This window comes from Lepisosteus platostomus, chromosome 6 (assembly GCF_059453375.1).
Source record: "Lepisosteus platostomus isolate fLepPlt1 chromosome 6, fLepPlt1.hap1, whole genome shotgun sequence".
Taxonomy (NCBI): Eukaryota; Metazoa; Chordata; class Actinopteri; order Semionotiformes; family Lepisosteidae; genus Lepisosteus; species Lepisosteus platostomus.
Window position 1 is genome coordinate 2,330,222 of NC_142616.1, and position 25,408 is coordinate 2,355,629.

General features: G+C 61.3%; 1 protein-coding gene and 1 long non-coding RNA gene across 8 annotated transcripts in view; one reads left to right on the forward strand and one right to left on the reverse strand.

Annotated features, from left to right (window-relative positions):
- LOC148659584 (uncharacterized) overlaps positions 1 to 25,408 on the reverse strand; it is a 117,978-nt gene that overhangs the window by 48,515 nt on the left and 44,055 nt on the right. The window lies entirely within an intron of this gene.
- LOC148659587 (ceramide synthase-like) overlaps positions 23,714 to 25,408 on the forward strand; it is a 164,848-nt gene continuing 163,153 nt past the window's right edge. For 6 of the 7 annotated variants that reach the window (XR_015939734.1, XM_088637370.1, XM_088637367.1 and 3 more), the window contains exon 1: positions 23,720 to 24,249. The gene's annotated coding sequence lies outside the window, so the exon portion shown is untranslated. Of the gene's footprint in view, positions 24,250 to 25,408 lie in introns of all 7 variants that reach the window. The other variant, XM_088637372.1, reaches the window with a different exon arrangement.

The window sequence follows — 25,408 nt, forward strand, 5'->3', positions numbered from 1 at the left end:
AGTAAGAGTAGGGGTGTCCAGTCCACTGGTCAGTACAGATCCCAGGACACTGTCAGTAAGAGTAGGGGTGTCCAGTCCGCTGGTCAGTACAGATCCCAGGACACTGTCAGTAAGAGTAGGGGTGTCCAGTCCGCTGGTCAGTACAGATCCCAGGACACCGTCAGTAAGAGTAGGGGTGTCCAGTCCACTGGTCAGTAAGAGTAGGGGTGTCCAGTCCGCTGGTCAGTACAGATCCCGGGACACTGTCAGTAAGAGTAGGCGTGTCCAGTCCGCTGGTCAGTCAGGATACCCCTACTCTTACTGGGGTGTGAGTAAGGCGCTATATACATATATAAAACCGTGTGAGTAATACCAGTACTGTACACCCTGCAGGAACACTCCCTCCTGAGGGAGAGAGGGTCTGTCCTCCAGGCTGCAATGCATCTGTTCCCCAGCAGGTGGCGACAGAGGACTTGCGTGCACATGATCACATGATCACATATCGGCCGTGTACAGTCTCTGGTGTACAGTCACACACTCCAGCTCTCCAGGAGACACACACACACACACACAGGGAGAGAGGAGCTGGGGGTCAGTGCGCAGGGTCAGACATTTATACAGCGCCCCTGGAGCAGCTGGGGTTCAGGGGCCTCGCTCAGGGGCCTGACAGAGGAGGATTCCTCTGCTGGGCCGCGGGATTCGAACCGGCAACCCCCCCAGCCACAGGTGCAGGTCCTGCGCCGCAGAGCCAGCGCCCCGCCCAGGGGGCAGAGTTACCACTTGGGCACCGTCTCATGCCCACGGTGTGAACAGAAACGAGAGATTTGCCCCGGTTCCCTGAGGGGGCGGTTTGCAGCCATCAACACTGGAGTCAGGAGAGGAGAGGAGAGCTGTGTGAGAGGAGGAGCAGGAGGAGGGAGCAGGGGACAGACAGAGAGGCCCATCAGGAGGTGTGGAGTCAGGAGAGCTGTGTGAGAGGAGGAGCAGGAGGAGGGAGCAGGGGACAGACAGAGAGGCCCATCAGGAGGTGTGGAGTCAGGAGAGCTGTGTGAGAGGAGGAGCAGGAGGAGGGAGCAGGGGACAGACAGAGAGGCCCATCAGGAGGTGTGGAGTCAGGAGAGCTGTGTGAGAGGAGGAGCAGGAGGAGGGAGCAGGGGACAGACAGAGAGGCCCATCAGGAGGTGTGGAGTCAGGAGAGCTGTGTGAGAGGAGGAGCAGGAGGAGGGAGCAGGGGACAGACAGAGAGGCCCATCAGGAGGTGTGGAGTCAGGAGAGCTGTGTGAGAGGAGGAGCAGGAGGAGGGAGCAGGGGACAGACAGAGAGGCCCATCAGGAGGTGTGGAGTCAGGAGAGGAGAGGAGAGCTGTGTGAGAGGAGGAGCAGGAGGAGGGAGCAGGGGACAGACAGAGAGGCCCATCAGGAGGTGTGGAGTCAGGAGAGCTGTGTGAGAGGAGGAGCAGGAGGAGGGAGCAGGGGACAGACAGAGAGGCCCATCAGGAGGTGTGGAGTCAGGAGAGCTGTGTGAGAGGAGGAGCAGGAGGAGGGAGCAGGGGACAGACAGAGAGGCCCATCAGGAGGTGTGGAGTCAGGAGAGCTGTGTGAGAGGAGGAGCAGGAGGAGGGAGCAGGGGACAGACAGAGTGGCCCATCAGGAGGTGTGGAGTCAGGAGAGCTGTGTGAGAGGAGGAGCAGGAGGAGGGAGCAGGGGACAGACAGAGAGGCCCATCAGGAGGTGTGGAGTCAGGAGAGCTGTGTGAGAGGAGGAGCAGGAGGAGGGAGCAGGGGACAGACAGAGAGGCCCATCAGGAGGTGTGGAGTCAGGAGAGGAGAGGAGAGCTGTGTGAGAGGAGGAGCAGGAGGAGGGAGCAGGGGACAGACAGAGAGGCCCATCAGGAGGTGTGGAGTCAGGAGAGCTGTGTGAGAGGAGGAGCAGGAGGAGGGAGCAGGGGACAGACAGAGAGGCCCATCAGGAGGTGTGGAGTCAGGAGAGCTGTGTGAGAGGAGGAGCAGGAGGAGGGAGCAGGGGACAGACAGAGAGGCCCATCAGGAGGTGTGGAGTCAGGAGAGCTGTGTGAGAGGAGGAGCAGGAGGAGGGAGCAGGGGACAGACAGAGAGGCCCATCAGGAGGTGTGGAGTCAGGAGAGCTGTGTGAGAGGAGGAGCAGGAGGAGGGAGCAGGGGACAGACAGAGAGGCCCATCAGGAGGTGTGGAGTCAGGAGAGCTGTGTGAGAGGAGGAGCAGGAGGAGGGAGCAGGGGGCAGACAGAGTGGCCCATCAGGAGGTGTGGAGTCAGGAGAGGAGAGGAGAGCTGTGTGAGAGGAGGAGCAGGAGGAGGGAGCAGGGGACAGACAGAGAGGCCCATCAGGAGGTGTGGAGTCAGGAGAGCTGTGTGAGAGGAGGAGCAGGAGGAGGGAGCAGGGGACAGACAGAGAGGCCCATCAGGAGGTGTGGAGTCAGGAGAGCTGTGTGAGAGGAGGAGCAGGAGGAGGGAGCAGGGGACAGACAGAGTGGCCCATCAGGAGGTGTGGAGTCAGGAGAGCTGTGTGAGAGGAGGAGCAGGAGGAGGGAGCAGGGGACAGACAGAGAGGCCCATCAGGAGGTGTGGAGTCAGGAGAGCTGTGTGAGAGGAGGAGCAGGAGGAGGGAGCAGGGGACAGACAGAGTGGCCCATCAGGAGGTGTGGAGTCAGGAGAGCTGTGTGAGAGGAGGAGCAGGAGGAGGGAGCAGGGGACAGACAGAGAGGCCCATCAGGAGGTGTGGAGTCAGGAGAGCTGTGTGAGAGGAGGAGCAGGAGGAGGGAGCAGGGGACAGACAGAGTGGCCCATCAGGAGGTGTGGAGTCAGGAGAGCTGTGTGAGAGGAGGAGCAGGAGGAGGGAGCAGGGGACAGACAGAGAGGCCCATCAGGAGGTGTGGAGTCAGGAGAGCTGTGTGAGAGGAGGAGCAGGAGGAGGGAGCAGGGGACAGACAGAGAGGCCCATCAGGAGGTGTGGAGTCAGGAGAGGAGAGGAGAGCTGTGTGAGAGGAGGAGCAGGAGGAGGGAGCAGGGGACAGACAGAGTGGCCCATCAGGAGGTGTGGAGTCAGGAGAGCTGTGTGAGAGGAGGAGCAGGAGGAGGGAGCAGGGGACAGACAGAGAGGCCCATCAGGAGGTGTGGAGTCAGGAGAGCTGTGTGAGAGGAGGAGCAGGAGGAGGGAGCAGGGGACAGACAGAGAGGCCCATCAGGAGGTGTGGAGTCAGGAGAGCTGTGTGAGAGGAGGAGCAGGAGGAGGGAGCAGGGGACAGACAGAGAGGCCCATCAGGAGGTGTGGAGTCAGGAGAGGAGAGGAGAGCTGTGTGAGAGGAGGAGCAGGAGGAGGGAGCAGGGGACAGACAGAGAGGCCCATCAGGAGGTGTGGAGTCAGGAGAGCTGTGTGAGAGGAGGAGCAGGAGGAGGGAGCAGGGGACAGACAGAGAGGCCCATCAGGAGGTGTGGAGTCAGGAGAGCTGTGTGAGAGGAGGAGCAGGAGGAGGGAGCAGGGGACAGACAGAGAGGCCCATCAGGAGGTGTGGAGTCAGGAGAGCTGAGGAGAGCTGTGTGAGAGGAGGAGCAGGAGGAGGGAGCAGGGGACAGACAGAGAGGCCCATCAGGAGGTGTGGAGTCAGGAGAGCTGTGTGAGAGGAGGAGCAGGAGGAGGGAGCAGGGGACAGACAGAGAGGCCCATCAGGAGGTGTGGAGTCAGGAGAGGAGAGGAGAGCTGTGTGAGAGGAGGAGCAGGAGGAGGGAGCAGGGGACAGACAGAGAGGCCCATCAGGAGGTGTGGAGTCAGGAGAGGAGAGCTGTGTGAGAGGAGGAGCAGGAGGAGGGAGCAGGGGACAGACAGAGAGGCCCATCAGGAGGTGTGGAGTCAGGAGAGCTGTGTGAGAGGAGGAGCAGGAGGAGGGAGCAGGGGACAGACAGAGAGGCCCATCAGGAGGTGTGGAGTCAGGAGAGGAGAGGAGAGCTGTGTGAGAGGAGGAGCAGGAGGAGGGAGCAGGGGACAGACAGAGAGGCCCATCAGGAGGTGTGGAGTCAGGAGAGCTGTGTGAGAGGAGGAGCAGGAGGAGGGAGCAGGGGACAGACAGAGAGGCCCATCAGGAGGTGTGGAGTCAGGAGAGCTGTGTGAGAGGAGGAGCAGGAGGAGGGAGCAGGGGACAGACAGAGAGGCCCATCAGGAGGTGTGGAGTCAGGAGAGCTGTGTGAGAGGAGGAGCAGGAGGAGGGAGCAGGGGACAGACAGAGAGGCCCATCAGGAGGTGTGGAGTCAGGAGAGGAGAGCTGTGTGAGAGGAGGAGCAGGAGGAGGGAGCAGGGGACAGACAGAGTGGCCCATCAGGAGGTGTGGAATCAGGAGAGCTGTGTGAGAGGAGGAGCAGGAGGAGGGAGCAGGGGACAGACAGAGAGGCCCATCAGGAGGTGTGGAGTCAGGAGAGCTGTGTGAGAGGAGGAGCAGGAGGAGGGAGCAGGGGACAGACAGAGAGGCCCATCAGGAGGTGTGGAGTCAGGAGAGGAGAGCTGTGTGAGAGGAGGAGCAGGAGGAGGGAGCAGGGGACAGACAGAGAGGCCCATCAGGAGGTGTGGAGTCAGGAGAGCTGTGTGAGAGGAGGAGCAGGAGGAGGGAGCAGGGGACAGACAGAGAGGCCCATCAGGAGGTGTGGAGTCAGGAGAGCTGTGTGAGAGGAGGAGCAGGAGGAGGGAGCAGGGGACAGACAGAGAGGCCCATCAGGAGGTGTGGAGTCAGGAGAGCTGTGTGAGAGGAGGAGCAGGAGGAGGGAGCAGGGGACAGACAGAGAGGCCCATCAGGAGGTGTGGAGTCAGGAGAGAAGAGGAGAGCTGTGTGAGAGGAGGAGCAGGAGGAGGGAGCAGGGGACAGACAGAGAGGCCCATCAGGAGGTGTGGAGTCAGGAGAGCTGTGTGAGAGGAGGAGCAGGAGGAGGGAGCAGGGGACAGACAGAGTGGCCCATCAGGAGGTGTGGAGTCAGGAGAGGAGAGGAGAGCTGTGTGAGAGGAGGAGCAGGAGGAGGGAGCAGGGGACAGACAGAGTGGCCCATCAGGAGGTGTGGAGTCAGGAGAGGAGAGGAGAGCTGTGTGAGAGGAGGAGCAGGAGGAGGGAGCAGGGGACAGACAGAGAGGCCCATCAGGAGGTGTGGAGTCAGGAGAGGAGAGCTGTGTGAGAGGAGGAGCAGGAGGAGGGAGCAGGGGACAGACAGAGAGGCCCATCAGGAGGTGTGGAGTCAGGAGAGCTGTGTGAGAGGAGGAGCAGGAGGAGGGAGCAGGGGACAGACAGAGAGGCCCATCAGGAGGTGTGGAGTCAGGAGAGGAGAGGAGAGCTGTGTGAGAGGAGGAGCAGGAGGAGGGAGCAGGGGACAGACAGAGAGGCCCATCAGGAGGTGTGGAGTCAGGAGAGCTGTGTGAGAGGAGGAGCAGGAGGAGGGAGCAGGGGACAGACAGAGAGGCCCATCAGGAGGTGTGGAGTCAGGAGAGGAGAGCTGTGTGAGAGGAGGAGCAGGAGGAGGGAGCAGGGGACAGACAGAGAGGCCCATCAGGAGGTGTGGAGTCAGGAGAGCTGTGTGAGAGGAGGAGCAGGAGGAGGGAGCAGGGGACAGACAGAGAGGCCCATCAGGAGGTGTGGAGTCAGGAGAGCTGTGTGAGAGGAGGAGCAGGAGGAGGGAGCAGGGGACAGACAGAGAGGCCCATCAGGAGGTGTGGAGTCAGGAGAGCTGTGTGAGAGGAGGAGCAGGAGGAGGGAGCAGGGGACAGACAGAGAGGCCCATCAGGAGGTGTGGAGTCAGGAGAGGAGAGCTGTGTGAGAGGAGGAGCAGGAGGAGGGAGCAGGGGACAGACAGAGAGGCCCATCAGGAGGTGTGGAGTCAGGAGAGCTGTGTGAGAGGAGGAGCAGGAGGAGGGAGCAGGGGACAGACAGAGAGGCCCATCAGGAGGTGTGGAGTCAGAAGAGCTGTGTGAGAGGAGGAGCAGGAGGAGGGAGCAGGGGACAGACAGAGAGGCCCATCAGGAGGTGTGGAGTCAGGAGAGCTGTGTGAGAGGAGGAGCAGGAGGAGGGAGCAGGGGACAGACAGAGAGGCCCATCAGGAGGTGTGGAGTCAGGAGAGGAGAGCTGTGTGAGAGGAGGAGCAGGAGGAGGGAGCAGGGGACAGACAGAGAGGCCCATCAGGAGGTGTGGAGTCAGGAGAGCTGTGTGAGAGGAGGAGCAGGAGGAGGGAGCAGGGGACAGACAGAGAGGCCCATCAGGAGGTGTGGAGTCAGGAGAGGAGAGGAGAGCTGTGTGAGAGGAGGAGCAGGAGGAGGGAGCAGGGGACAGACAGAGAGGCCCATCAGGAGGTGTGGAGTCAGGAGAGCTGTGTGAGAGGAGGAGCAGGAGGAGGGAGCAGGGGACAGACAGAGAGGCCCATCAGGAGGTGTGGAGTCAGGAGAGCTGTGTGAGAGGAGGAGCAGGAGGAGGGAGCAGGGGACAGACAGAGAGGCCCATCAGGAGGTGTGGAGTCAGGAGAGCTGTGTGAGAGGAGGAGCAGGAGGAGGGAGCAGGGGACAGACAGAGAGGCCCATCAGGAGGTGTGGAGTCAGGAGAGGAGAGCTGTGTGAGAGGAGGAGCAGGAGGAGGGAGCAGGGGACAGACAGAGAGGCCCATCAGGAGGTGTGGAGTCAGGAGAGCTGTGTGAGAGGAGGAGCAGGAGGAGGGAGCAGGGGACAGACAGAGAGGCCCATCAGGAGGTGTGGAGTCAGGAGAGCTGTGTGAGAGGAGGAGCAGGAGGAGGGAGCAGGGGACAGACAGAGAGGCCCATCAGGAGGTGTGGAGTCAGGAGAGCTGTGTGAGAGGAGGAGCAGGAGGAGGGAGCAGGGGACAGACAGAGAGGCCCATCAGGAGGTGTGGAGTCAGGAGAGCTGTGTGAGAGGAGGAGCAGGAGGAGGGAGCAGGGGACAGACAGAGAGGCCCATCAGGAGGTGTGGAGTCAGGAGAGGAGAGGAGAGCTGTGTGAGAGGAGGAGCAGGAGGAGGGAGCAGGGGACAGACAGAGAGGCCCATCAGGAGGTGTGGAGTCAGGAGAGAAGAGGAGAGCTGTGTGAGAGGAGGAGCAGGAGGAGGGAGCAGGGGACAGACAGAGAGGCCCATCAGGAGGTGTGGAGTCAGGAGAGCTGTGTGAGAGGAGGAGCAGGAGGAGGGAGCAGGGGACAGACAGAGTGGCCCATCAGGAGGTGTGGAGTCAGGAGAGGAGAGGAGAGCTGTGTGAGAGGAGGAGCAGGAGGAGGGAGCAGGGGACAGACAGAGAGGCCCATCAGGAGGTGTGGAGTCAGGAGAGGAGAGCTGTGTGAGAGGAGGAGCAGGAGGAGGGAGCAGGGGACAGACAGAGAGGCCCATCAGAAGGTGTGGAGTCAGGAGAGCTGTGTGAGAGGAGGAGCAGGAGGAGGGAGCAGGGGACAGACAGAGAGGCCCATCAGGAGGTGTGGAGTCAGGAGAGGAGAGCTGTGTGAGAGGAGGAGCAGGAGGAGGGAGCAGGGGACAGACAGAGAGGCCCATCAGGAGGTGTGGAGTCAGGAGAGCTGTGTGAGAGGAGGAGCAGGAGGAGGGAGCAGGGGACAGACAGAGAGGCCCATCAGGAGGTGTGGAGTCAGGAGAGCTGTGTGAGAGGAGGAGCAGGAGGAGGGAGCAGGGGACAGACAGAGAGGCCCATCAGGAGGTGTGGAGTCAGGAGAGCTGTGTGAGAGGAGGAGCAGGAGGAGGGAGCAGGGGACAGACAGAGAGGCCCATCAGGAGGTGTGGAGTCAGGAGAGGAGAGGAGAGCTGTGTGAGAGGAGGAGCAGGAGGAGGGAGCAGGGGACAGACAGAGAGGCCCATCAGGAGGTGTGGAGTCAGGAGAGCTGTGTGAGAGGAGGAGCAGGAGGAGGGAGCAGGGGACAGACAGAGAGGCCCATCAGGAGGTGTGGAGTCAGGAGAGCTGTGTGAGAGGAGGAGCAGGAGGAGGGAGCAGGGGACAGACAGAGAGGCTCATCAGGAGGTGTGGAGTCAGGAGAGGAGAGCTGTGTGAGAGGAGGAGCAGGAGGAGGGAGCAGGGGACAGACAGAGAGGCCCATCAGGAGGTGTGGAGTCAGGAGAGCTGTGTGAGAGGAGGAGCAGGAGGAGGGAGCAGGGGACAGACAGAGAGGCCCATCAGGAGGTGTGGAGTCAGGAGAGCTGTGTGAGAGGAGGAGCAGGAGGAGGGAGCAGGGGACAGACAGAGAGGCCCATCAGGAGGTGTGGAGTCAGGAGAGGAGAGGAGAGCTGTGTGAGAGGAGGAGCAGGAGGAGGGAGCAGGGGACAGACAGAGAGGCCCATCAGGAGGTGTGGAGTCAGGAGAGCTGTGTGAGAGGAGGAGCAGGAGGAGGGAGCAGGGGACAGACAGAGAGGCCCATCAGGAGGTGTGGAGTCAGGAGAGCTGTGTGAGAGGAGGAGCAGGAGGAGGGAGCAGGGGACAGACAGAGAGGCCCATCAGGAGGTGTGGAGTCAGGAGAGCTGTGTGAGAGGAGGAGCAGGAGGAGGGAGCAGGGGACAGACAGAGAGGCCCATCAGGAGGTGTGGAGTCAGGAGAGGAGAGCTGTGTGAGAGGAGGAGCAGGAGGAGGGAGCAGGGGACAGACAGAGTGGCCCATCAGGAGGTGTGGAGTCAGGAGAGCTGTGTGAGAGGAGGAGCAGGAGGAGGGAGCAGGGGACAGACAGAGAGGCCCATCAGGAGGTGTGGAGTCAGGAGAGCTGTGTGAGAGGAGGAGCAGGAGGAGGGAGCAGGGGACAGACAGAGAGGCCCATCAGGAGGTGTGGAGTCAGGAGAGCTGTGTGAGAGGAGGAGCAGGAGGAGGGAGCAGGGGACAGACAGAGAGGCCCATCAGGAGGTGTGGAGTCAGGAGAGGAGAGGAGAGCTGTGTGAGAGGAGGAGCAGGAGGAGGGAGCAGGGGACAGACAGAGAGGCCCATCAGGAGGTGTGGAGTCAGGAGAGCTGTGTGAGAGGAGGAGCAGGAGGAGGGAGCAGGGGACAGACAGAGAGGCCATCAGGAGGTGTGGAGTCAGGAGAGCTGTGTGAGAGGAGGAGCAGGAGGAGGGAGCAGGGGACAGACAGAGAGGCCCATCAGGAGGTGTGGAGTCAGGAGAGGAGAGGAGAGCTGTGTGAGAGGAGGAGCAGGAGGAGGGAGCAGGGGACAGACAGAGAGGCCCATCAGGAGGTGTGGAGTCAGGAGAGGAGAGGAGAGCTGTGTGAGAGGAGGAGCAGGAGGAGGGAGCAGGGGACAGACAGAGAGGCCCATCAGGAGGTGTGGAGTCAGGAGAGCTGTGTGAGAGGAGGAGCAGGAGGAGGGAGCAGGGGACAGACAGAGAGGCCCATCAGGAGGTGTGGAGTCAGGAGAGGAGAGCTGTGTGAGAGGAGGAGCAGGAGGAGGGAGCAGGGGACAGACAGAGAGGCCCATCAGGAGGTGTGGAGTCAGGAGAGCTGTGTGAGAGGAGGAGCAGGAGGAGGGAGCAGGGGACAGACAGAGAGGCCCATCAGGAGGTGTGGAGTCAGGAGAGCTGTGTGAGAGGAGGAGCAGGAGGAGGGAGCAGGGGACAGACAGAGAGGCCCATCAGGAGGTGTGGAGTCAGGAGAGGAGAGGAGAGCTGTGTGAGAGGAGGAGCAGGAGGAGGGAGCAGGGGACAGACAGAGAGGCCCATCAGGAGGTGTGGAGTCAGGAGAGCTGTGTGAGAGGAGGAGCAGGAGGAGGGAGCAGGGGACAGACAGAGAGGCCCATCAGGAGGTGTGGAGTCAGGAGAGGAGAGGAGAGCTGTGTGAGAGGAGGAGCAGGAGGAGGGAGCAGGGGACAGACAGAGAGGCCATCAGGAGGTGTGGAGTCAGGAGAGCTGTGTGAGAGGAGGAGCAGGAGGAGGGAGCAGGGGACAGACAGAGAGGCCCATCAGGAGGTGTGGAGTCAGGAGAGGAGAGGAGAGCTGTGTGAGAGGAGGAGCAGGAGGAGGGAGCAGGGGGCTGACAGAGAGGCCCATCAGGAGGTGTGGAGTCAGGAGAGCTGTGTGAGAGGAGGAGCAGGAGGAGGGAGCAGGGGACAGACAGAGAGGCCCATCAGGAGGTGTGGAGTCAGGAGAGCTGTGTGAGAGGAGGAGCAGGAGGAGGGAGCAGGGGACAGACAGAGTGGCCCATCAGGAGGTGTGGAGTCAGGAGAGCTGTGTGAGAGGAGGAGCAGGAGGAGGGAGCAGGGGACAGACAGAGAGGCCCATCAGGAGGTGTGGAGTCAGGAGAGCTGTGTGAGAGGAGGAGCAGGAGGAGGGCGCAGGGGACAGACAGAGAGGCCCATCAGGAGGTGTGGAGTCAGGAGAGGAGAGGAGAGCTGTGTGAGAGGAGGAGCAGGAGGAGGGAGCAGGGGACAGACAGAGAGGCCCATCAGGAGGTGTGGAGTCAGGAGAGGAGAGGAGAGCTGTGTGAGAGGAGGAGCAGGAGGAGGGAGCAGGGGACAGACAGAGAGGCCCATCAGGAGGTGTGGAGTCAGGAGAGCTGTGTGAGAGGAGGAGCAGGAGGAGGGAGCAGGGGACAGACAGAGAGGCCCATCAGGAGGTGTGGAGTCAGGAGAGCTGTGTGAGAGGAGGAGCGGGAGGAGGGCGCAGGGGACAGACAGAGAGGCCCATCAGGAGGTGTGGAGTCAGGAGAGGAGAGCTGTGTGAGAGGAGGAGCAGGAGGAGGGAGCAGGGGACAGACAGAGAGGCCCATCAGGAGGTGTGGAGTCAGGAGAGCTGTGTGAGAGGAGGAGCAGGAGGAGGGAGCAGGGGACAGACAGAGAGGCCCATCAGGAGGTGTGGAGTCAGGAGAGGAGAGGAGAGCTGTGTGAGAGGAGGAGCAGGAGGAGGGAGCAGGGGACAGACAGAGAGGCCCATCAGGAGGTGTGGAGTCAGGAGAGCTGTGTGAGAGGAGGAGCAGGAGGAGGGAGCAGGGGACAGACAGAGAGGCCATCAGGAGGTGTGGAGTCAGGAGAGCTGTGTGAGAGGAGGAGCAGGAGGAGGGAGCAGGGGACAGACAGAGAGGCCCATCAGGAGGTGTGGAGTCAGGAGAGGAGAGGAGAGCTGTGTGAGAGGAGGAGCAGGAGGAGGGAGCAGGGGACAGACAGAGAGGCCCATCAGGAGGTGTGGAGTCAGGAGAGGAGAGGAGAGCTGTGTGAGAGGAGGAGCAGGAGGAGGGAGCAGGGGACAGACAGAGAGGCCCATCAGGAGGTGTGGAGTCAGGAGAGCTGTGTGAGAGGAGGAGCAGGAGGAGGGAGCAGGGGACAGACAGAGAGGCCCATCAGGAGGTGTGGAGTCAGGAGAGGAGAGCTGTGTGAGAGGAGGAGCAGGAGGAGGGAGCAGGGGACAGACAGAGAGGCCCATCAGGAGGTGTGGAGTCAGGAGAGCTGTGTGAGAGGAGGAGCAGGAGGAGGGAGCAGGGGACAGACAGAGAGGCCCATCAGGAGGTGTGGAGTCAGGAGAGCTGTGTGAGAGGAGGAGCAGGAGGAGGGAGCAGGGGACAGACAGAGAGGCCCATCAGGAGGTGTGGAGTCAGGAGAGGAGAGGAGAGCTGTGTGAGAGGAGGAGCAGGAGGAGGGAGCAGGGGACAGACAGAGAGGCCCATCAGGAGGTGTGGAGTCAGGAGAGCTGTGTGAGAGGAGGAGCAGGAGGAGGGAGCAGGGGACAGACAGAGAGGCCCATCAGGAGGTGTGGAGTCAGGAGAGGAGAGGAGAGCTGTGTGAGAGGAGGAGCAGGAGGAGGGAGCAGGGGACAGACAGAGAGGCCATCAGGAGGTGTGGAGTCAGGAGAGCTGTGTGAGAGGAGGAGCAGGAGGAGGGAGCAGGGGACAGACAGAGAGGCCCATCAGGAGGTGTGGAGTCAGGAGAGGAGAGGAGAGCTGTGTGAGAGGAGGAGCAGGAGGAGGGAGCAGGGGGCTGACAGAGAGGCCCATCAGGAGGTGTGGAGTCAGGAGAGCTGTGTGAGAGGAGGAGCAGGAGGAGGGAGCAGGGGACAGACAGAGAGGCCCATCAGGAGGTGTGGAGTCAGGAGAGCTGTGTGAGAGGAGGAGCAGGAGGAGGGAGCAGGGGACAGACAGAGTGGCCCATCAGGAGGTGTGGAGTCAGGAGAGCTGTGTGAGAGGAGGAGCAGGAGGAGGGAGCAGGGGACAGACAGAGAGGCCCATCAGGAGGTGTGGAGTCAGGAGAGCTGTGTGAGAGGAGGAGCAGGAGGAGGGCGCAGGGGACAGACAGAGAGGCCCATCAGGAGGTGTGGAGTCAGGAGAGGAGAGGAGAGCTGTGTGAGAGGAGGAGCAGGAGGAGGGAGCAGGGGACAGACAGAGAGGCCCATCAGGAGGTGTGGAGTCAGGAGAGGAGAGGAGAGCTGTGTGAGAGGAGGAGCAGGAGGAGGGAGCAGGGGACAGACAGAGAGGCCCATCAGGAGGTGTGGAGTCAGGAGAGCTGTGTGAGAGGAGGAGCAGGAGGAGGGAGCAGGGGACAGACAGAGAGGCCCATCAGGAGGTGTGGAGTCAGGAGAGCTGTGTGAGAGGAGGAGCAGGAGGAGGGCGCAGGGGACAGACAGAGAGGCCCATCAGGAGGTGTGGAGTCAGGAGAGGAGAGCTGTGTGAGAGGAGGAGCAGGAGGAGGGAGCAGGGGACAGACAGAGAGGCCCATCAGGAGGTGTGGAGTCAGGAGAGCTGTGTGAGAGGAGGAGCAGGAGGAGGGAGCAGGGGACAGACAGAGAGGCCCATCAGGAGGTGTGGAGTCAGGAGAGCTGTGTGAGAGGAGGAGCAGGAGGAGGGAGCAGGGGACAGACAGAGAGGCCCATCAGGAGGTGTGGAGTCAGGAGAGCTGTGTGAGAGGAGGAGCAGGAGGAGGGAGCAGGGGACAGACAGAGAGGCCCATCAGGAGGTGTGGAGTCAGGAGAGGAGAGGAGAGCTGTGTGAGAGGAGGAGCAGGAGGAGGGAGCAGGGGACAGACAGAGAGGCCCATCAGGAGGTGTGGAGTCAGGAGAGCTGTGTGAGAGGAGGAGCAGGAGGAGGGAGCAGGGGACAGACAGAGAGGCCCATCAGGAGGTGTGGAGTCAGGAGAGGAGAGGAGAGCTGTGTGAGAGGAGGAGCAGGAGGAGGGAGCAGGGGGCTGACAGAGAGGCCCATCAGGAGGTGTGGAGTCAGGAGAGCTGTGTGAGAGGAGGAGCAGGAGGAGGGAGCAGGGGACAGACAGAGTGGCCCATCAGGAGGTGTGGAGTCAGGAGAGCTGTGTGAGAGGAGGAGCAGGAGGAGGGAGCAGGGGACAGACAGAGAGGCCCATCAGGAGGTGTGGAGTCAGGAGAGGAGAGGAGAGCTGTGTGAGAGGAGGAGCAGGAGGAGGGAGCAGGGGACAGACAGAGAGGCCCATCAGGAGGTGTGGAGTCAGGAGAGCTGTGTGAGAGGAGGAGCAGGAGGAGGGAGCAGGGGACAGACAGAGAGGCCCATCAGGAGGTGTGGAGTCAGGAGAGGAGAGGAGAGCTGTGTGAGAGGAGGAGCAGGAGGAGGGAGCAGGGGACAGACAGAGAGGCCCATCAGGAGGTGTGGAGTCAGGAGAGCTGTGTGAGAGGAGGAGCAGGAGGAGGGAGCAGGGGACAGACAGAGTGGCCCATCAGGAGGTGTGGAGTCAGGAGAGCTGTGTGAGAGGAGGAGCAGGAGGAGGGAGCAGGGGACAGACAGAGAGGCCCATCAGGAGGTGTGGAGTCAGGAGAGCTGTGTGAGAGGAGGAGCAGGAGGAGGGAGCAGGGGACAGACAGAGAGGCCCATCAGGAGGTGTGGAGTCAGGAGAGCTGTGTGAGAGGAGGAGCAGGAGGAGGGAGCAGGGGACAGACAGAGAGGCCCATCAGGAGGTGTGGAGTCAGGAGAGCTGTGTGAGAGGAGGAGCAGGAGGAGGGAGCAGGGGACAGACAGAGAGGCCCATCAGGAGGTGTGGAGTCAGGAGAGCTGTGTGAGAGGAGGAGCAGGAGGAGGGAGCAGGGGACAGACAGAGAGGCCCATCAGGAGGTGTGGAGTCAGGAGAGCTGTGTGAGAGGAGGAGCAGGAGGAGGGAGCAGGGGACAGACAGAGAGGCCCATCAGGAGGTGTGGAGTCAGGAGAGGAGAGGAGAGCTGTGTGAGAGGAGGAGCAGGAGGAGGGAGCAGGGGACAGACAGAGAGGCCCATCAGGAGGTGTGGAGTCAGGAGAGCTGTGTGAGAGGAGGAGCAGGAGGAGGGAGCAGGGGACAGACAGAGAGGCCCATCAGGAGGTGTGGAGTCAGGAGAGCTGTGTGAGAGGAGGAGCAGGAGGAGGGAGCAGGGGACAGACAGAGAGGCCCATCAGGAGGTGTGGAGTCAGGAGAGGAGAGGAGAGCTGTGTGAGAGGAGGAGCAGGAGGAGGGAGCAGGGGACAGACAGAGAGGCCCATCAGGAGGTGTGGAGTCAGGAGAGCTGTGTGAGAGGAGGAGCAGGAGGAGGGAGCAGGGGACAGACAGAGAGGCCCATCAGGAGGTGTGGAGTCAGGAGAGCTGTGTGAGAGGAGGAGCAGGAGGAGGGAGCAGGGGACAGACAGAGAGGCCCATCAGGAGGTGTGGAGTCAGGAGAGGAGAGCTGTGTGAGAGGAGGAGCAGGAGGAGGGAGCAGGGGACAGACAGAGAGGCCCATCAGGAGGTGTGGAGTCAGGAGAGCTGTGTGAGAGGAGGAGCAGGAGGAGGGAGCAGGGGACAGACAGAGAGGCCCATCAGGAGGTGTGGAGTCAGGAGAGGAGAGGAGAGCTGTGTGAGAGGAGGAGCAGGAGGAGGGCGCAGGGGACAGACAGAGAGGCCCATCAGGAGGTGTGGAGTCAGGAGAGCTGTGTGAGAGGAGGAGCAGGAGGAGGGAGCAGGGGACAGACAGAGAGGCCCATCAGGAGGTGTGGAGTCAGGAGAGGAGAGGAGAGCTGTGTGAGAGGAGGAGCAGGAGGAGGGCGCAGGGGACAGACAGAGAGGCCCATCAGGAGGTGTGGAGTCAGGAGAGCTGTGTGAGAGGAGGAGCAGGAGGAGGGAGCAGGGGACAGACAGAGAGGCCCATCAGGAGGTGTGGAGTCAGGAGAGCTGTGTGAGAGGAGGAGCAGGAGGAGGGAGCAGGGGACAGACAGAGAGGCCCATCAGGAGGTGTGGAGTCAGGAGAGCTGTGTGAGAGGAGGAGCAGGAGGAGGGAGCAGGGGACAGACAGAGTGGCCCATCAGGAGGTGTGGAGTCAGGAGAGCTGTGTGAGAGGAGGAGCAGGAGGAGGGAGCAGGGGACAGACAGAGAGGCCCATCAGGAGGTGTGGAGTCAGGAGAGCTGTGTGAGAGGAGGAGCAGGAGGAGGGAGCAGGGGACAGACAGAGAGGCCCATCAGGAGGTGTGGAGTCAGGAGAGGAGAGGAGAGCTGTGTGAGAGGAGGAGCAGGAGGAGGGAGCAGGGGACAGACAGAGAGGCCCATCAGGAGGTGTGGAGTCAGGAGAGGAGAGGAGAGCTGTGTGAGAGGAGGAGCAGGAGGAGGGAGCAGGGGACAGACAGAGAGGCCCATCAGGAGGTGTGGAGTCAGGAGAGGAGAGGAGAGCTGTGTGAGAGGAGGAGCAGGAGGAGGGAGCAGGGGACAGACAGAGTGGCCCATCAGGAGGTGTGGAGTCAGGAGAGCTGTGTGAGAGGAGGAGCAGGAGGAGGGAGCAGGGGACAGACAGAGAGGCCCATCAGGAGGTGTGGAGTCAGGAGAGCTGTGTGAGAGGAGGAGCAGGAGGAGGGAGCAGGGGACAGACAGAGAGGCCCATCAGGAGGTGTGGAGTCAGGAGAGCTGTGTGAGAGGAGGAGCAGGAGGAGGGAGCAGGGGACAGACAGAGAGGCCCATCAGGAGGTGTGGAGTCAGGAGAGCTGTGTGAGAGGAGGAGCAGGAGGAGGGAGCAGGGGACAGACAGAGAGGCCCATCAGGAGGTGTGGAGTCAGGAGAGGAGAGCTGTGTGAGAGGAGGAGCAGGAGGAGGGAGCAGGGGACAGACAGAGAGGCCCATCAGGAGGTGTGGAGTCAGGAGAGCTGTGTGAGAGGAGGAGCAGGAGGAGGGAGCAGGGGACAGACAGAGAGGCCCATCAGGAGGTGTGGAGTCAGGAGAGGAGAGGAGAGCTGTGTGAGAGGAGGAGCAGGAGGAGGGCGCAGGGGACAGACAGAGAGGCCCATCAGGAGGTGTGGAGTCAGGAGAGCTGTGTGAGAGGAGGAGCAGGAGGAGGGAGCAGGGGACAGACAGAGAGGCCCATCAGGAGGTGTGGAGTCAGGAGAGGAGAGGAGAGCTGTGTGAGAGGAGGAGCAGGAGGAGGGCGCAGGGGACAGACAGAGAGGCCCATCAGGAGGTGTGGAGTCAGGAGAGCTGTGTGAGAGGAGGAGCAGGAGGAGGGAGCAGGGGACAGACAGAGAGGCCCATCAGGAGGTGTGGAGTCAGGAGAGCTGTGTGAGAGGAGGAGCAGGAGGAGGGAGCAGGGGACAGACAGAGAGGCCCATCAGGAGGTGTGGAGTCAGGAGAGCTGTGTGAGAGGAGGAGCAGGAGGAGGGAGCAGGGGACAGACAGAGTGGCCCATCAGGAGGTGTGGAGTCAGGAGAGCTGTGTGAGAGGAGGAGCAGGAGGAGGGAGCAGGGGACAGACAGAGAGGCCCATCAGGAGGTGTGGAGTCAGGAGAGCTGTGTGAGAGGAGGAGCAGGAGGAGGGAGCAGGGGACAGACAGAGAGGCCCATCAGGAGGTGTGGAGTCAGGAGAGGAGAGGAGAGCTGTGTGAGAGGAGGAGCAGGAGGAGGGAGCAGGGGACAGACAGAGAGGCCCATCAGGAGGTGTGGAGTCAGGAGAGGAGAGGAGAGCTGTGTGAGAGGAGGAGCAGGAGGAGGGAGCAGGGGACAGACAGAGAGGCCCATCAGGAGGTGTGGAGTCAGGAGAGGAGAGGAGAGCTGTGTGAGAGGAGGAGCAGGAGGAGGGAGCAGGGGACAGACAGAGTGGCCCATCAGGAGGTGTGGAGTCAGGAGAGCTGTGTGAGAGGAGGAGCAGGAGGAGGGAGCAGGGGACAGACAGAGAGGCCCATCAGGAGGTGTGGAGTCAGGAGAGCTGTGTGAGAGGAGGAGCAGGAGGAGGGAGCAGGGGACAGACAGAGAGGCCCATCAGGAGGTGTGGAGTCAGGAGAGCTGTGTGAGAGGAGGAGCAGGAGGAGGGAGCAGGGGACAGACAGAGAGGCCCATCAGGAGGTGTGGAGTCAGGAGAGCTGTGTGAGAGGAGGAGCAGGAGGAGGGAGCAGGGGACAGACAGAGAGGCCCATCAGGAGGTGTGGAGTCAGGAGAGGAGAGGAGAGCTGTGTGAGAGGAGGAGCAGGAGGAGGGAGCAGGGGACAGACAGAGAGGCCCATCAGGAGGTGTGGAGTCAGGAGAGCTGTGTGAGAGGAGGAGCAGGAGGAGGGCGCAGGGGACAGACAGAGAGGCCCATCAGGAGGTGTGGAGTCAGGAGAGCTGTGTGAGAGGAGGAGCAGGAGGAGGGAGCAGGGGACAGACAGAGAGGCCCATCAGGAGGTGTGGAGTCAGGAGAGGAGAGGAGAGCTGTGTGAGAGGAGGAGCAGGAGGAGGGAGCAGGGGACAGACAGAGAGGCCCATCAGGAGGTGTGGAGTCAGGAGAGCTGTGTGAGAGGAGGAGCAGGAGGAGGGAGCAGGGGACAGACAGAGAGGTCCATCAGGAGGTGTGGAGTCAGGAGAGCTGTGTGAGAGGAGGAGCAGGAGGAGGGAGCAGGGGACAGACAGAGAGGCCCATCAGGAGGTGTGGAGTCAGGAGAGGAGAGCTGTGTGAGAGGAGGAGCAGGAGGAGGGAGCAGGGGACAGACAGAGAGGCCCATCAGGAGGTGTGGAGTCAGGAGAGCTGTGTGAGAGGAGGAGCAGGAGGAGGGAGCAGGGGACAGACAGAGAGGCCCATCAGGAGGTGTGGAGTCAGGAGAGGAGAGGAGAGCTGTGTGAGAGGAGGAGCAGGAGGAGGGAGCAGGGGACAGACAGAGAGGCCCTCACTCTCACACACACACACACAAACAGACACATACACACACTCACTCACACACACAAACAGACACATACACACAGACACACTCACACACACTCACTCACTCTCTCACACACACACTCACACACACTCACTCTCTCACACTCACACACATTCTCACACACACTCACACACTCTCTCACACTCACTCACACTCACACACACTTTCTCACTCACACACTCACTAACTCACACACACTCACACACTCACACACAGTCGGCCAGTATGACGACTGAGTTACTGCAGTTCTTCAATAAGACAGAGCAGATTCTGCTGCTGACCGATGTTGTGTTCAGGGCCCTGGCACCTGCGCTCAGAGCCGGGTTTCCCATGAGTCTCTGTGAGTCCCATGAGGGCCCGCGAGGAGGGAAACAGTGGTGGCTCTCGAGAAACGAGCTGACACAGCAGGGCTTGTGATCGACTCGGCGCTCCAGATCAATAATCAGACGCTGACTGGCGGCTGTTCTGGAAACCAGATGGATCGCTCCCTCAGTGGTGGGGTACAGCACAAGACCAGTTTCCAGCACGTCGTTTTACACTGCTGTCAGTCAGACTCCCAGTGCGCAGCAGTCTGATCCGCTCCAGGTGTGACAGTGCTGTCAGACTCCCAGTGCGCAGCAGTCTGATCCGCTCCAGGTGTGACAGTGCAGTCAGACTCCCAGTGCGCAGCAGTCTGATCCGCTCCAGGTGTGACAGTGCAGTCAGAAAGACTCCCAGTGCGCAGCAGTCTGATCCGCTCCAGGTGTGACAGTGCTGTCAGACTCCCAGTGTGCAGCAGTCTGATCCGCTCCAGGTGTGACAGTGCTGTCGGTCAGACTCCCAGTGCGCAGCAGTCTGATCCGCTCCAGGTGTGACAGTGCTGTCAGACTCCCAGTGCACAGCAGTATGATCCGCTCCAGGTGTGACAGTGCTGTCAGACTCCCAGTGCGCAGCAGTCTGATCCGCTCCAGGTGTGACAGTGCTGTCAGTCAGACTCCCAGTGCGCAGCAGTCTGATCCGCTCCAGGTGTGACAGTGCTGTCAGACTCCCAGTGCGCAGCAGTCTGATCCGCTCCAGGTGTGACAGTGCTGTCAGTCAGACTCCCAGTGTGCAGCAGTCTGATCCGCTCCAGGTGTGACAGTGCTGTCAGACTCCCAGTGCGCAGCAGTCTGATCCGCTCCAGGTGTGACAGTGCTGTCAGACTCCCAGTGCGCAGCAGTCTGATCCGCTCCAGGTGTGACAGTGCTGTCAGACTCCCAGTGCGCAGCAGTCTGATCCGCTCCAGGTGTGACAGTGCTGTCAGACTCCCAGTGCGCAGCAGTCTGATCCGCTCCAGGTGTGACAGTGCTGTCAGTCAGACCCCCAGTGCGCAGCAGTCTGATCCGCTCCAGGAGTGACAGTGCTGTCAGTCAGACTCCCAGTGCGCAGCAGTCTGATCCGCTCCAGGTGTGACAGTGCTGTCAGACTCCCAGTGCGCAGCAGTCTGATCCGCTCCAGGTGTGACAGTGCTGTCAGACTCCCAGTGCGCAGCAGTCTGATCCGCTCCAGGAGTGACAGTGCTGTCAGACTCCCAGTGCGCAGCAGTCTGATCCGCTCCAGGTGTGACAGTGCTGTCAGACTCCCAGTGCGCAGCAGTCTGATCCGCTCCAGGTGTGACAGTGCTGTCAGTCAGACTCCCAGTGCGCAGCAGTCTGATCCGCTCCAGGAGTGACAGTGCTGTCAGACTCCCAGTGCGCAGCAGTCTGATCCGCTCCAGGTGTGACAGTGCTGTCAGACTCCCAGTGCGCAGCAGTCTGATCCGCTCCAGGTGTGACAGTGCTGTCAGACTCCCAGTGCGCAGCAGTCTGATCCGCTCCAGGTGTGACAGTGCTGTCAGACTCCCAGTGCGCAGCAGTCTGATCCGCTCCAGGTGTGACAGTGCTGTCAGTCAGACTCCCAGTGCGCAGCAGTCTGATCCGCTCCAGGTGTGACAGTGCTGTCAGTCAGACTCCCAGTGCGCAGCAGTCTGATCCGCTCCAGGTGTGACAGTGCTGTCAGTCAGACTCCCAGTGCGCAGCAGTCTGATCCGCTCCAGGTGTGACAGTGCTGTCAGTCAGACTCCCAGTGCGCAGCAGTCTGATCCGCTCCAGGTGTGACAGTGCTGTCAGACTCCCAGTGCGCAGCAGTCTGATCCGCTCCAGGTGTGACAGTGCTGTCAGTCAGACTCCCAGTGCGCAGCAGTCTGATCCGCTCCAGGTGTGACAGTGCTGTCAGTCAGACTCCCAGTGCGCAGCAGTCTGATCCGCTCCAGGTGTGACAGTGCTGTCAGTCAGACTCCCAGTGCGCAGCAGTCTGATCCGCTCCAGGTGTGACAGTGCTGTCAGTCAGACTCCCAGTGCGCAGCAGTCTGATCCGCTCCAGGTGTGACAGTGCTGTCAGTCAGACTCCCAGTGTGCAGCAGTCTGATCCGCTCCAGGTGTGACAGTGCAGTCAGTCAGACTCCCAGTGCGCAGCAGTCTGATCCGCTCCAGGTGTGACAGTGCAGTCAGACCCCCAGTGCGCAGCAGTCTGATCCGCTCCAGGTGTGACAGTGCTGTCAGACTCCCAGTGCGCAGCAGTCTGATCCGCTCCAGGTGTGACAGTGCAGTCAGTCAGACTCCCAGTGCGCAGCAGTCTGATCCGCTCCAGGTGTGACAGTGCTGTCAGTCAAACTCCCAGTGTGCAGCAGTCTGATCCGCTCCAGGAGTGACAGTGCTGTCAGTCAGACTCCCAGTGCGCAGCAGTCTGATCCGCTCCAGGTGTGACAGTGCTGTCAGACTCCCAGTGCGCAGCAGTCTGATCCGCTCCAGGTGTGACAGTGCTGTCAGTCAGACTCCCAGTGCGCAGCAGTCTGATCCGCTCCAGGAGTGACAGTGCTGTCAGACTCCCAGTGCGCAGCAGTCTGATCCGCTCCAGGTGTGACAGTGCTGTCAGTCAGACTCCCAGTGTGCAGCAGTCTGATCCGCTCCAGGTGTGACAGTGCAGTCAGACTCCCAGTGCGCAGCAGTCTGATCCGCTCCAGGTGTGACAGTGCTGTCAGACTCCCAGTGCGCAGCAGTCTGATCCGCTCCAGGTGTGACAGTGCTGTCAGTCAGACTCCCAGTGTGCAGCAGTCTGATCCGCTCCAGGTGTGACAGTGCTGTCAGACTCCCAGTGCGCAGCAGTCTGATCCGCTCCAGGTGTGACAGTGCTGTCAGACTCCCAGTGCGCAGCAGTCTGATCCGCTCCAGGTGTGACAGTGCTGTCAGACTCCCAGTGCGCAGCAGTCTGATCCGCTCCAGGTGTGACAGTGCTGTCAGACTCCCAGTGCGCAGCAGTCTGATCAGCTCCAGGTGTGACAGTGCTGTCAGTCAGACCCCCAGTGCGCAGCAGTCTGATCCGCTCCAGGAGTGACAGTGCTGTCAGTCAGACTCCCAGTGCGCAGCAGTCTGATCCGCTCCAGGTGTGACAGTGCTGTCAGACTCCCAGTGCGCAGCAGTCTGATCCGCTCCAGGTGTGACAGTGCTGTCAGACTCCCAGTGCGCAGCAGTCTGATCCGCTCCAGGAGTGACAGTGCTGTCAGACTCCCAGTGCGCAGCAGTCTGATCCGCTCCAGGTGTGACAGTGCTGTCAGACTCCCAGTGCGCAGCAGTCTGATCCGCTCCAGGTGTGACAGTGCTGTCAGTCAGACTCCCAGTGCGCAGCAGTCTGATCCGCTCCAGGAGTGACAGTGCTGTCAGACTCCCAGTGCGCAGCAGTCTGATCCGCTCCAGGTGTGACAGTGCTGTCAGACTCCCAGTGCGCAGCAGTCTGATCCGCTCCAGGTGTGACAGTGCTGTCAGACTCCCAGTGCGCAGCAGTCTGATCCGCTCCAGGTGTGACAGTGCTGTCAGACCCTCAGTGCGCAGCAGTCTGATCCGCTCCAGGTGTGACAGTGCTGTCAGACTCCCAGTGCGCAGCAGTCTGATCCGCTCCAGGTGTGACAGTGCTGTCAGTCAGACTCCCAGTGCGCAGCAGTCTGATCCGCTGCAGGTGTGACAGTGCTGTCAGTCAGACTCCCAGTGCGCAGCAGTCTGATCCGCTCCAGGTGTGACAGTGCTGTCAGTCAGACTCCCAGTGCGCAGCAGTCTGATCCGCTCCAGGTGTGACAGTGCTGTCAGTCAGACTCCCAGTGCGCAGCAGTCTGATCCGCTCCAGGTGTGACAGTGCTGTCAGACTCCCAGTGCGCAGCAGTCTGATCCGCTCCAGGTGTGACAGTGCTGTCAGTCAGACTCCCAGTGCGCAGCAGTCTGATCCGCTCCAGGTGTGACAGTGCTGTCAGTCAGACTCCCAGTGCGCAGCAGTCTGATCCGCTCCAGGTGTGACAGTGCTGTCAGTCAGACTCCCAGTGCGCAGCAGTCTGATCCGCTCCAGGTGTGACAGTGCTGTCAGTCAGACTCCCAGTGCGCAGCAGTCTGATCCGCTCCAGGTGTGACAGTGCTGTCAGTCAGACTCCCAGTGCGCAGCAGTCTGATCCGCTCCAGGTGTGACAGGGCTGTCAGTCAGACTCCCAGTGCGCAGCAGTCTGATCCGCTCCAGGTGTGACAGTGCTGTCAGTCAGACTCCCAGTGTGCAGCAGTCTGATCCGCTCCAGGTGTGACAGTGCAGTCAGTCAGACTCCCAGTGCGCAGCAGTCTGATCCGCTCCAGGTGTGACAGTGCAGTCAGACCCCCAGTGCGCAGCAGTCTGATCCGCTCCAGGTGTGACAGTGCTGTCAGACTCCCAGTGCGCAGCAGTCTGATCCGCTCCAGGTGTGACAGTGCAGTCAGTCAGACTCCCAGTGCGCAGCAGTCTGATCCGCTCCAGGTGTGACAGTGCTGTCAGTCAAACTCCCAGTGTGCAGCAGTCTGATCCGCTCCAGGAGTGACAGTGCTGTCAGTCAGACTCCCAGTGCGCAGCAGTCTGATCCGCTCCAGGTGTGACAGTGCAGTCAGACTCCCAGTGCGCAGCAGTCTGATCCGCTCCAGGTGTGACAGTGCTGTCAGTCAGACTCCCAGTGCGCAGCAGTCTGATCCGCTCCAGGAGTGACAGTGCTGTCAGACTCCCAGTGCGCAGCAGTCTGATCCGCTCCAGGTGTGACAGTGCTGTCAGTCAGACTCCCAGTGTGCAGCAGTCTGATCCGCTCCAGGTGTGACAGTGCTGTCAGACTCCCAGTGCGCAGCAGTCTGATCCGCTCCAGGTGTGACAGTGCTGTCAGACCCCCAGTGCGCAGCAGTCTGATCCGCTCCAGGTGTGACAGTGCTGTCAGTCAGACTCCCAGTGCGCAGCAGTCTGATCCGCTCCAGGTGTGACAGTGCTGTCAGACTCCCAGTGCGCAGCAGTCTGATCCGCTCCAGGTGTGACAGTGCTGTCAGTCAGACTCCCAGTGCGCAGCAGTCTGATCCGCTCCAGGTGTGACAGTGCTGTCAGACTCCCAGTGCGCAGCAGTCTGATCCGCTCCAGGTGTGACAGTGCTGTCAGACTCCCAGTGTGCAGCAGTCTGATCCGCTCCAGGTGTGACAGTGCAGTCAGACTCCAGGTTTACACTCTCTGTCTGACACAAGGACACACAATGTCACACACTGGTGTACAGCGGTGGTTTGGTTTTGCGTGTGTTTGCAAAACAAATTTCACTCTCCGCGCGCTCTTCCACGGGAGGTGGGGTGGTGTGGATGAGGGGGAGGAGGAGGAGGAGGGGGAGGGGAGACTGGGAACAAGAGAGGGAGGGTAATAGTAACACCGCGAGCCCGCACCCCCGCCCATCTGCGCCTGTCCGGCCGCCCAGGGCGCCACGGGTCCACACCCGGACCGCCCTCGCTCGGACCGGCGGCAGACACGACTCTCTCTCTCTCTCTCTCTCACACACACACACACGCACACACACGCGCACAGAGGACACGCAGTCACGCCGCGCCTGCGCGTCAGTGTACGAGCGCCCCACAGCGAGCCGAACCGCCGGCCGGACCGCCGCTGCTGAGGACGAGCCGCCGGCGCCGCTGCCCGAGCTGAGGTCGCAGGAGAGGCGAAGGACAGTCAGACAGAGGGAGACCCGCCGCCATCTTCTCCATCACCAGCAGCATCAGGACCATCCTCCTCCACACACCCCCGCCGCACGCGCGCGCACACGCAGCAGCCGCGAGAGCCGCCCTGCCCGCGCGGAGCTGTCCCACGCCGCCCGTGTCGCGGATCGCCGGAGCAGGTCAGTGCCTGTGCGCGGTTCCTGGAGCCCGAGCGCTCGTGATGCTCAGGACACTCCCGCCTCGTGTCGCGCGCCTCTGGGGTCTCCTGCGCGCGCGGCGCAATGCGCCTTTTTCCCTCGCGCAGTGCTGGGGTCCCCCCTCCTCCTGCGCGCGCGCTCGCTCGCTGGGGGGGGGCGGGGGGGGTGTGTGTGTCTGTGGCGGGCCGGCCCGTGCCGCCTGTCGCGATCACGGGTCCCTGTCGGCGACAGCGGGCGCGGGGCAGAGGCGGGGGTCGGAGAACTGCCCCCAGCTGAGATTGAGCGAATCGCGAGCACGAGCCCGGCTGCTTCACCGAGGTTTCCTGTCCTGTTTATTTCCTGATGAAGAAATCCCAGCTTCCTGTCCCAAGCCCTGTCTCCTGTCCCACACTGTGTCATTATCACTGTTCCTCAGGCTGGGACAGGAGATCACACACTGTATTATTATTATTGAGAGACAGGCTCACTGTTCCTCAGGCTGGGACAGGAGATCACACACTGTATTATTATTATTGAGAGACGGGCTCACTGTCTGTTCCTCAGGCTGGGACAGGAGATCACACACTTTATTATTATTATTGAGAGACAGGCTCACTGTTCCTCAGGCTGGGACAGGAGATCACACACTGTATTATTATTATTGAGAGACAGGCTCACTGTCTGTTCCTCAGGCTGGGACAGGAGATCACACACTGTATTATTATTATTGAGAGACAGGCTCACTGTCTGTTCCTCAGGCTGGGACAGGAGATCACACACTGTATTATTATTATTGAGAGACAGGCTCACTGTCTGTTCCTCAGGCTGGGACAGGAGATCACACACTGTATTATTATTATTGAGAGACAGGCTCACTGTCTGTTCCTCAGGCTGGGACAGGAGATCACACTGTATTATTATTATTGAGAGACGGGCTCACTGTCTGTTCCTCAGGCTGGGACAGGAGATCACACACTGTATTATTATTATTGAGAGACAGGCTCACTGTCTGTTCCTCAGGCTGGGACAGGAGATCACACACTGTATTATTATTATTGAGAGACAGGCTCACTGTTCCTCAGGCTGGGACAGGAGATCACACACTGTATTATTATTATTGAGAGACAGGCTCACTGTCTGTTCCTCAGGCTGGGACAGGAGA